Raw genomic sequence first — 10,063 nt, forward strand, 5'->3', positions numbered from 1 at the left:
TTTGAAGCAAACAGTATTAAACGGTATTAAGAATAGCGTCTAAATCATTTTGTGTCCAGTGAGTGAGCAATCGTTTACGTTTGAATAAACAATTGCTGAGAGAGACATAAATGTACATTGGGAGCCTGCAGTCCTACCAAAAATAACGGCATTGCCTTGGTGGGTCGATGCTTTTACTACCTTAAATATTGTAACTGGGCCTGGAATGTTCTACATCACCCGATCGAAGAAGCATAATAGAAATATATAAAGCAATAGCTGAAAAAGGGTAAAGGCTTAAATAATCGTGAAACCCCGTTGCTTGAAATAGAAGAGTTGACTACGGAGATCATATTGCCTTGTCCCGTTAAAGTTGCCGATTGAACTACGGTATGCTTCGATTGATATCATGTTTTGAAAAGGGGAATGTAAAAAAATTATAAATACGTCAGTTTCAAATATAATGTATATTTATTTTAATAGCCTATTGTTTTTTAACAAGTTAAAAAAGCTGAGCAAGTAAGTGGTAAACAATGAAATGTCAAAAAAAATCATAAATTCCGGGTTAGCCAATGAAACACAAGTTAATTGAATCAAGTGAGCTATGTAGAATCAAGTGAGCCGAGTACTGTCAAGTTAGCCGAGTAATATCAAGTTAGCTGAGTAGTGTCAAGTTAGCTGAGTAATATCAAGTTAGCCGAGTAATATCAAGTTAGCCGAGTAATATCAAGTTAGCCGAGTAATATCAAGTTAGCTGAGTAGTATCAAGTGAGCCGAGTAGTATCAAGTGAGACGAGTAATATCAAGTGAGCCGAGTAATATCAAGTAGGCCGAGTAATATCAAGTGAGCCGAGTAATATCAAGTGAGCCGAGTAATATCAAGTGAGCCGAGTAATATCAATTGAGCTGTGTAAAACCAAATAAACTGAGTAAAACAAAGTATTCCAAGTGTATTCTGGTGAGCCAAGTGAATAGAGGGGAATCCTTTAAATATGAGTTAACTGTGTAAATCCAAGTTAGCTTTTAATAACCAAGCTATCTAATGTAAATCCAGATTGACCAGAGTAGCTATACACTGAATGATGTGGACTTGATGAACCCTGAAAAATAAAAACAAAAACGAAATTACCCAAACAATCGCGTTCAACTGGAGTATACTACCATGTTCATAAATCGTAAAGCTCAAGTGCAGCGTAAGCTTGTTCCAAGTTCTGGAAGACTTTCCTAATTATGTCCACCCGTTAGGAAGACACTTGCTTTTTGTTGAAAATTGAGGCATGCAAGTATTTATAGGTCACAATTTTTTCGCACAACATAAAGAACCCGAGATGAAATCTGATCATGATGTTTTACAAATACAAGTGAAAATCTCATTTCCAGGGCAGCTAACTTAAAGGGATAACCAGATAAAAAATAAAATTCAGCCCAAAGATTCCTTCCATAGTCCTTAGCAAAACCTTCAAATTTTACAGGCTACTTGTTTTTCAAAGTCGAAATATTTAGGTTTGTAATTTTTAATTTCTGCTGGAAAACAATAGAATTTCAACGTGAGGTACGTGTGAGGTAGGAAAAACGGAGATTTCTAATTGTCATATCTTGACTCTGGAATGTTATTTCTCAAAAAATATTTGGAGGGCTTACTAAGGACCATGGAAAGAATCTTTTAGCCAATTTTCATATTTTATCTCGTTATCCCTTTAAAAGTTTCAAAAAGGACAAAAAATTACGAATCAAAAAAAGAAATCCTTCTCTAGACTATAACCAACAATGGCCTTCTCTTTACCACGTTTCTCCCAGCCTCACAAAGATTTCGCAGTAAATGGTAATACACAACTTGATTTTTCACTTAAGTCATTAGGTTACCAAGCCTTTTAATGATAAATCCTGAAGAAAATGAAATTCAAACTCACCTTAAGATTGGGTATCAATCAATCAGTGGGAACCAATCAGTCTGGATATGATGTACGATAACAGTCTTGATGTATATGGATGATAGATGGTCCAAAACTATACAAAAAGAACTTATTTTGGCAAACAACTGAAGTCAGCAAAAATGTGAATGAATATATTTTAAATTTTGACAAGAACTTATTTTGGCGAATGGCCAGGCAAATCTTCCCTTTCTATTACCTTTTTTTAATGATTGACGACAAGAATCAATTTTGGTTCGAACTTAAATTAGTGAATTTCAAGTTTTTGCTGCCCCAAGTAAAATTTTTTTCTCAATTTTGACCAGACGATCTCAATCGAACGGAATTGAAATTCGATTGTCGAACGCAAACAAATCTCAATCCAACGGCCGAATTCTAGGTAATATTTGATTCGTTCGACTGAGATTTTCGTAAAGCAGACGCCAAACGATCTGCGCTGCACTTTTTGTAAGTGGAATTGCCTGATTCTTACCCCTCCTACCTAGCCCTCAATTTGAGAATTAACCTTGCAGAGTTTTTGTATTTCGCAGAGTGTCTTGTTGCAAAAGGCCAATCAATTTTAATCGTTTGATTGAGTTCGATCTGGTTCGATTGGTTCGATCATTGGTTCCGTTCGACTGAGATCATTGGTTTCGAGTATCGACCGACCGACGTAATCGATAGAATAGCTGTTTTCAAAATAAAAGCAGACGCCAAACGACCCAATAGTGACCGACGCTGCACTTTTTGTATAAGTGGAATTGCCTGGTTCTTTCCCCCTCCTACCTAGCCCTTAATTTGAGAATTAACCTTGCAGATTTTTTGTATTTCGCAGAGTGTCTTGTTGCAAAAGGCCAATATTCTTATGATACTACTGGAGCACACAATAGAGATTTACCTTTATGAATGGCAGCAGCAGTCAGTGACAGTAAAATCTTGATTCATCTTCTTTACTTCTTGAACTCTTTACTTCTCAGTCTTTGAGAGAAAAAGAGATAACGCTGAACACTCCACGCTGAGTTGAAGATAGTCTATGTAGGTGGTAGACTATAAGAAATACAGACAATAACAAGATACAGTCTTCAGCCATATATCAACATATGGCTTTGTTCGGCTTTGCTAGAGGATAGATAATTGTATGCTAGCCGACAGACAACATTGACTATGACGATCCCTGTCGATCCCTCTACATTATAGCGCTATGACGATCCCTGTCGATCCCTCTACATTATAGCGCTAAGTTTAGCCTGGAAAATATATGTACTCTCGCGGAACACCGCCTAATTGCTTTGCGTAACAAACGTACGGGCACTGTGCAGATGAAAGGCCCACTACGCTGCGCTGCTGGGCCAAAAATAGAAGAGGGCCCAGTACTGACCCTTGGGGAACACCATTTGACATTCTGATTGGTAGAGAAACTGATTGATCAATGACAACAGATTGCTGTCTATTTTCTGAGTAACTTTGAAACCATTTATTAATGGTACCTCTCACACCCAGAGAATATCATGGTTTACTGTATCAAAGGCCTTTGCGAGGTCAAGGAAAATGGCTCATCCATTTTCCTTGTTTTTTAATGCTCTTTTCAAAAGTCTGCTGAGTTGGAGAACAGCAGAGAATGTTGACTTACCTTTATTTTTTTTAAACATCTCTTTCATCACCAAAGATTTGGTATATGGAATCCGTGTTGGTTAGGGTCAAGGTAATTGGTCTTTTGAAGGAATTTAACCAGGCGTTGATGCATTATTTTTTCAAAAATTTTATCAAAAAGAGGATATTGGTCTATAGTTTTTGATGTCTTCTCTGGTGATGGGACCACTTTTATAAAGAGGTGTGACTTTAGCATGTTTTGATTGAATGGTTTATAATATGAGATAAGGGTTCAGCAATTAATTCTGCAGATGCTTTAATGATGTCGATTGGAAAGTCATAAAGATCATTTGCTTTGCTGGTGTTTAATTCATTTAGAAGTGTTAAGATTTCATACCTTGAGGTTTTTTGGAAAAGAGACTAAATTGATTGTATGGTGCAGTTTTAGGTGGATCATCAAAATTTTTAGGAAATTTTTTAATAAGATTTGGGGCTATTAGAGAAAGATGTTTATTAAAAGCTTTTGCAATATCAGAGTTTTTTTGTGATGTTTCTGTTGTTGTAAGTCATTGTGTTTGGATACGAAACATGTTTTTTCCTTCCAAAGAAAATATTGATATTTTCCAGAATGTTTTAATGTTTGTACCACAATTTATAAATTTTAATCGTCTTGTTTCACGTGCTATTTATTTATTTATTTATTAAAGGATTGAGGTTCAAGGCACGCCGTGGGCCTCTAAGAACCTGTCTTTTTACAATCGCTTGTTGTTACAATTTTCTTTAGGTAAAGTTTTGTTCTGGGGCTTCCCCTGACTTTAAATCGAATGTTTTTGTCTTTCATTTGAGCATTGAGCTCATTTGAGCATTGAGCTCATGTGCTCTCTTGCACAATTCTTTGATTGCCAATCGTTCAATAATTGTGAGGTCTTCTGTTGCTCGATAGGATGAAGGAGGGCCTCTGTATGTCGTGATGGCTCTCAAGACTTTGTTCTTGTCTTCTTCATTTTCGAATACTACCTTGATTGGTCGATACCTCCCTTCCTCCTCTCTCTCTTCCGTGAATACTCCAATCCTCTGTGTGTTTATAATTTTTATGTCCTTGATACCCACTTGTAATCCAAGGATTCTGTACTTGATAAATTTCTCGTCGTAGATTTTCGTTGTATTCTCAGGATCCTCCAGATGTTCTTTGATTCCATGGAAAATTAGGTTACATGCTGTGGATCGTTGTTTGCCGACTGTTTCACATCGAGTTATTTTCTCCACTTTATTTGAATTTTGATTCATCTGTTTGGATACAGCTTCAGCATAACTAACATCTTTTGCCTCTTGCTTCTTTTCGATTAAGATGTTCTCGATCTTTGTTTCTATCTTTTTCTCGAGTATGTTCATCTTTGTTTCCAGACCTTCTTTGATTTCTTTTGTAAGAAAGTTCACATCATTTGATTTCAGTTGGGAAATTTCTTCATTTTGTACTTTCATGATGTTTTCACATGCTTTAATTTCCTTTTGAAGTCCTTCGATTTTGGTGTTTTTGCATGTTTCAACTCGTTCAATCAGCTCTGGCGAGATCTTAACGCAACTTTGGCATTGAAAACTTCGAGATTTAAACGTTAAGCAAATCTGTATTTGGTAGATTGGTAGCTCAGAACAATCATAATGAACATCTCGGTGGCACTTCCTACAGGTCAGAGTGTCTTTTAGTGTTGTTCCTTCTCTAATAATGCATTTTTCTGGGGTGCAAACCTCATTTTTAAGCGGCAATTCTTGGTCATTTTCATCGATTTTTTCCTCCATTTTCCTTGCGAGATTCGCCAGCTTAAAAAAAGACGTCTTGATGCGAAAAAGTATTTGACGTGTATTTGATATCCTTTTTGCAACAAGATATTCTTTTACTAACTCTGGACTTTTTGTTTTCTTAAAACCGTATGGTCAGACATTGTACCTATGTTTTAATTTCTTCCTTCTTGTTAAGCTGACAGGTGACTCCAGAGTGGCAGGAGATGCTTACTCAAGGTACCACACCTGATCTCAGACTTCGGTGTTCTGCTTATCACTTCCTTTTGTATCTTGTGCATTCCTTTTGTTTTTACTTGTTTAATTTTTTTCTTCCAAAATGTATATTGGGTTAAAATTACAGATTGTCATGGTTAGTCGCTAGTTTGTATCTTCTTCAGTGCATATAATTTCACTATATTCCTTTGATTTTTTACTTTTTTTATTTGAATAGTACACTTTGAATGTGGGTCAAGTATTCTTAGGAAATTGCCAAAATTGAGGGAGAAATATCCTTAACACATTTTTACTTTTAAATCAGTCAGTGATTCATATGGGCTGAAAAATGTTTGGATCTGTTCTATAAATATTTTGAGCAGTTTTATTGCAAGTTTATTTTAATGGCTCTCCTGATAACCTGAACAGAATTAGAGCAGCAAATATAAAACTTTTAACAACAGAAGCAGGACGGTTTAGAAATTACTCTTTAACCACAATATCACTTGTATATTTGTGGATCGACCATGCTTTAAAAATACAAGTATTTTTACCAGAAATCATTTACATGTTTTTTTTATGAGCATAACGCTTATAAGCATATGAAGGCTCAGATTTGCAAATTTCCTAAGCATAGCATAAGCATATACGCCAGCCTGACATATTTTTCACGTGGTCAATCTTTTTCTGTCCAAAAAAGTTTGGAAGTGGTTAAGTAAAAATACATTCCACGACTAGGCACATTCCACTGCTCCAGAAATCTGAACGCCTTTTTGTATTGTATGTTAACAAAATTTCAGAGATTTTTTTAAAAGATTGGGTTGGGTGAATCAAAAGTATGATAATTCACAAGCATATAATAAGCATATGCTATGCCTGGATGTGTTGAAAGCTTAAGCATACTCGAGCCTGACCAAGGGGTATACACTTGCTTATAAAAAAAAACATGTATGAGTACCTTTATGTTTCACTGTATTTCTTCATTGCAGAAGTTAGTTAAATCTATTTGCTATTTGTATTATATTTCGCGTGTATTAAATTACTCTCGGGTACCTAATATTTGTCCCCCCCCCGCTATTTAATTTTTCGAAAATTTTTCACCTAGGACATTCTTATTCCAACCCCCCCGCTTATTAAATTTGGGAAAATGTTTTTGAAAGTTCCCTCTTTTGTCCTAATTCTGCTGTATTAGCCTCCTTTTCAAAAATTTTCCACCAGGACATTTTTATTCCAACCCCCCCCCCTGCTTATTCCAAACCCTCCGGCTATTAGGTACCCGACAGTACTTAATTTCGCGAAATTTAATACCGTTTGAAGATATTTCCTTGGGCCAATAATTTAATGGTAAAAAGAATAACCAGAAGTGTCATGTTTTTTATTCAAAAACTGTATATTCGACCTTCACAACAAGAGGTCATCGTCAGAGTGTAAAAATCTATCCACAAGAAAAAAAATTTTTAAAACATTTTAAGAACAAATTTATAATTGGCTAATAAAATTACAATAAAAACAGTTTTGAAAAAAGACAAACGAAAAGCTAAAAACAGTTAAAAATAAAAACCTAGAGACCATTATGTATGAGCTGTAAAATCGTAACAATGGCATGAAATGGGACTAAAGGTGCAAAGACTGATTAATAAAAAGACTACGTCGTGAACAGTTGTATTGTTTAAAATAGGTTTTGTATATTTAATGTAAGTTTTTGTTCTATAATGAGAAATGATTCAGTAATTTCTCTTGTTTCATTTCTTTTAAATCCTGATTGATTGAATGGAGGATACTGCGAATAAAATTCATCAAAAAGTTCTGCGCCATCTTAAATTAGTTGAAATAGAAACCAATCCTAGTTAAGGTCCGGGCTCCACTTCTCAAGCAAAATCTTCTATGTTGTTGGTCAAAGGAAAATAAAGGAATGGGCTCTTCCAGAAAAAGTCCGTACATGGGGGGTGGAGGATATATCGTTTTTCCCCCCACCCTCTGGGCAAAATGAAATTTCACCCCTGGAAATTTGCATCTTTACCCCAGGGCACACTGTACTTTAGGTAAGTAAATGTCTTAAAAAATTCTAGAAAGGGCCATTCGCGAAAGTTTATGCTCGCGAAAAAACCTTGACAAAATAAAAAATCTGTAAAACTTCAAACTTTGAATGAAATGTAACTTTTTTGGCACTTGTTAGCCTGCTAAAAGACTAATAAGTCAAGGGACAAATGTTTCATGCCAATTCAAGAAGTATTTGTCCCTCTAAGCCAATTTTTCATGTGAACACTCTCAATTTTACGTCTTGATTCGCGAAAGTTCATGCTCGCGAAAAATATTTTTCTGTTAAATTCGCGAAAGTAAATGTCGTGAATTTCGCGATATTTCGTCCTGGCGAAAGTTTCTGCTCGCGAAAGTTTGTACGCCTAAAGTATTTAGGCCCCTGGACAGTGTCAATTTACCCCTGGACATTCGAATAGGCTATCCCCTGGACAATTCCATCTAACCCTATGGACAAGGCATCCTCGACCCTTCTTGCCACTTAAAATAGTAAACATATAAAAAACATTTCCGTTTGTAAAAACTATTTCGAAAACATGAATCTTCAAACCCCTTTACAGCTTTCATCAAATTTTACGTGATATATACCCTAGGAATCATACTTTGACACTCCTTCTTTATCCCCTGGACACTCCACCTTGACCCCCTGGACACTTTACCTTTAACCCCTGGACATCTTAATTTTAACCCCCCGACATCTCGACTTTAACCCCCCTCCGGACATCTTGGTTTTGACATCACCCTGGTTATCTGTGCATGAAAGTCCAGGGGTCGTGAGCTTTTCCCCTTTTTATCTCGTCCTATCTCTCTGTTTCGACGATACATGTCGTATACCTCTTAAGAGTCCTGTCGGTAATTTTAGACGTTGAGGAGTGCTTGTTTAGGACCTAATTTTCAAAATTTCATTGTATTAAATGTACTCTTACCTCTGAGCTGTCAAAATCCACGATATCAGTATAAATGATTTCCCACTAAAGCATCCTAGAATCTCCATCATGACCCGAAATATTTTTCATTGCTTTATTATTTCATGATTAATTATTTATTTCTATTAAGAATAAAATTAAAAGCGCATTAAGGAGGTTTAATAACAGAACATCAGCCAATTTCGAACAAATAACAGTATTATTCCGAAAAGTCCGTTCGACTGGAGCCACTCTAGATTGTGAATGATTTAAAGAAATTCGTTTCTTTACGGTTTTCAGAATGCTTGTAACCGTACAAATGAAAGGTTAAAATATATGCTAATCAAAATAAATACTTTGAGCTCTAGACAAAGAAAAAGAGACGAATAACCCAAAAAAGCCTTCTTCCCTTTCGAGACAAAAAAAAACCACAAAGATATGTTGGTAAGTCCAAAGTAAAATTTTCAAATTCATTCATATCGACTTTTTTGCGGAACGTGCGTTTGAGCGCGCGCAGTGCGCTCAAACGCGCGTTCCGCATCCTTTGGCAAGATCTGCGTACGCGGGATGTAAATTTGTATATGTTCGAGAAATGCTGCCGATTTGGCTCACGAAAAAAAACCCGAGCAAAGTAGACTTTTCTTTTTTTTATAAAATAAAAGTGTTTTTAAAATTATATCGAGTTTGACTATCCAATCAAGTGCGAGATGTTTGTTTTTGTGTCATTGCTGCTACTTTCACTTTTGCACACTTGCGAAACAAAGATGGCGATTAATGTCAAGGCATGATCCTTCTGATTATTTAAGCTGGAAGGCATCATTTGCTTGGAAAATAGCGTTGCTGCTGTTCACACTTATTGTAAATTTTACTCGAGTATCATTCTTGAGGTTTTTTACCACTTCCTCTGGGAGAGGAGAGCTGTCCTACCATCCACTTGCTAATGTGACAATATAATGTGTGTGGCTGTTTTTTTTGTTGTCAATTGAAATTTTCGATAAATGGTCTGACAGATGGTTGTTTACCTTGTGGCATCCATACTGCATGGCACCTTTTTGTGACAATTGATTGGAGTAACCATTCCTATTACATCAATTGATCTCGTTGAAAACTATTTTTATGGCTTGAGATCAAACCAAATATCTGCAACAGTCAAGTCAGATTTAAAGCAACATTTGGATTTCGAAATAATTTAACATTTAGACTTTATAATTTTATTGGAAATGTCATGTCATGGTTAAACTTTACATTCAGCCGAACAATGATTTTTTTTGTCATGTTGTCAATACACGGTTCAACGTATTCGAGTAAACGCTTTTACTACGAAAAAGATCATAATACGCTATCGAATATTGGGTGATTGTGGTCAGTAACATTTGTCGAGGAGGTATGCTGCGAAGAACAGACACGTTATTTTTTAATGGACCTTATCAGAGTATTTTACTTTTCTAAAAAAGCGATGCATTGTGGGATTGTTTCGAGTAGTATATTACAAATAATATCTCTTAGGAACTCCTCGAGGGAATTCTACTGTAATACACATCGCTTTTCATAAGAAAGACTTTGTTGTAGTTTGAGATCAAGCAAACGCAAACATTACCAGATTCCCATTAATATTATGTAGCTACGTATAATATAATGCAACACAAGAAG

General features: G+C 35.8%; 1 long non-coding RNA gene across 1 annotated transcript; it reads right to left on the reverse strand.

Annotated features, from left to right (window-relative positions):
- Positions 1-986: 986 nt before the first annotated feature.
- On the reverse strand, positions 987-2,872 carry LOC136822307 (uncharacterized). Its single transcript, XR_010848883.1, has 3 exons — positions 2,788-2,872; positions 1,890-1,986; positions 987-1,079 (listed from the first exon to the last, which is right to left on the reverse strand). It is a non-coding gene; the product is annotated as an uncharacterized lncRNA (long non-coding RNA).
- Positions 2,873-10,063: the final 7,191 nt, after the last annotated feature.

The sequence above is a fragment of the Clytia hemisphaerica genome, unplaced genomic scaffold (genome assembly GCF_902728285.1).
Source record: "Clytia hemisphaerica strain Z4C2 unplaced genomic scaffold, Clytia hemisphaerica genome assembly, whole genome shotgun sequence".
Taxonomy (NCBI): domain Eukaryota; kingdom Metazoa; phylum Cnidaria; class Hydrozoa; order Leptothecata; family Clytiidae; genus Clytia; species Clytia hemisphaerica.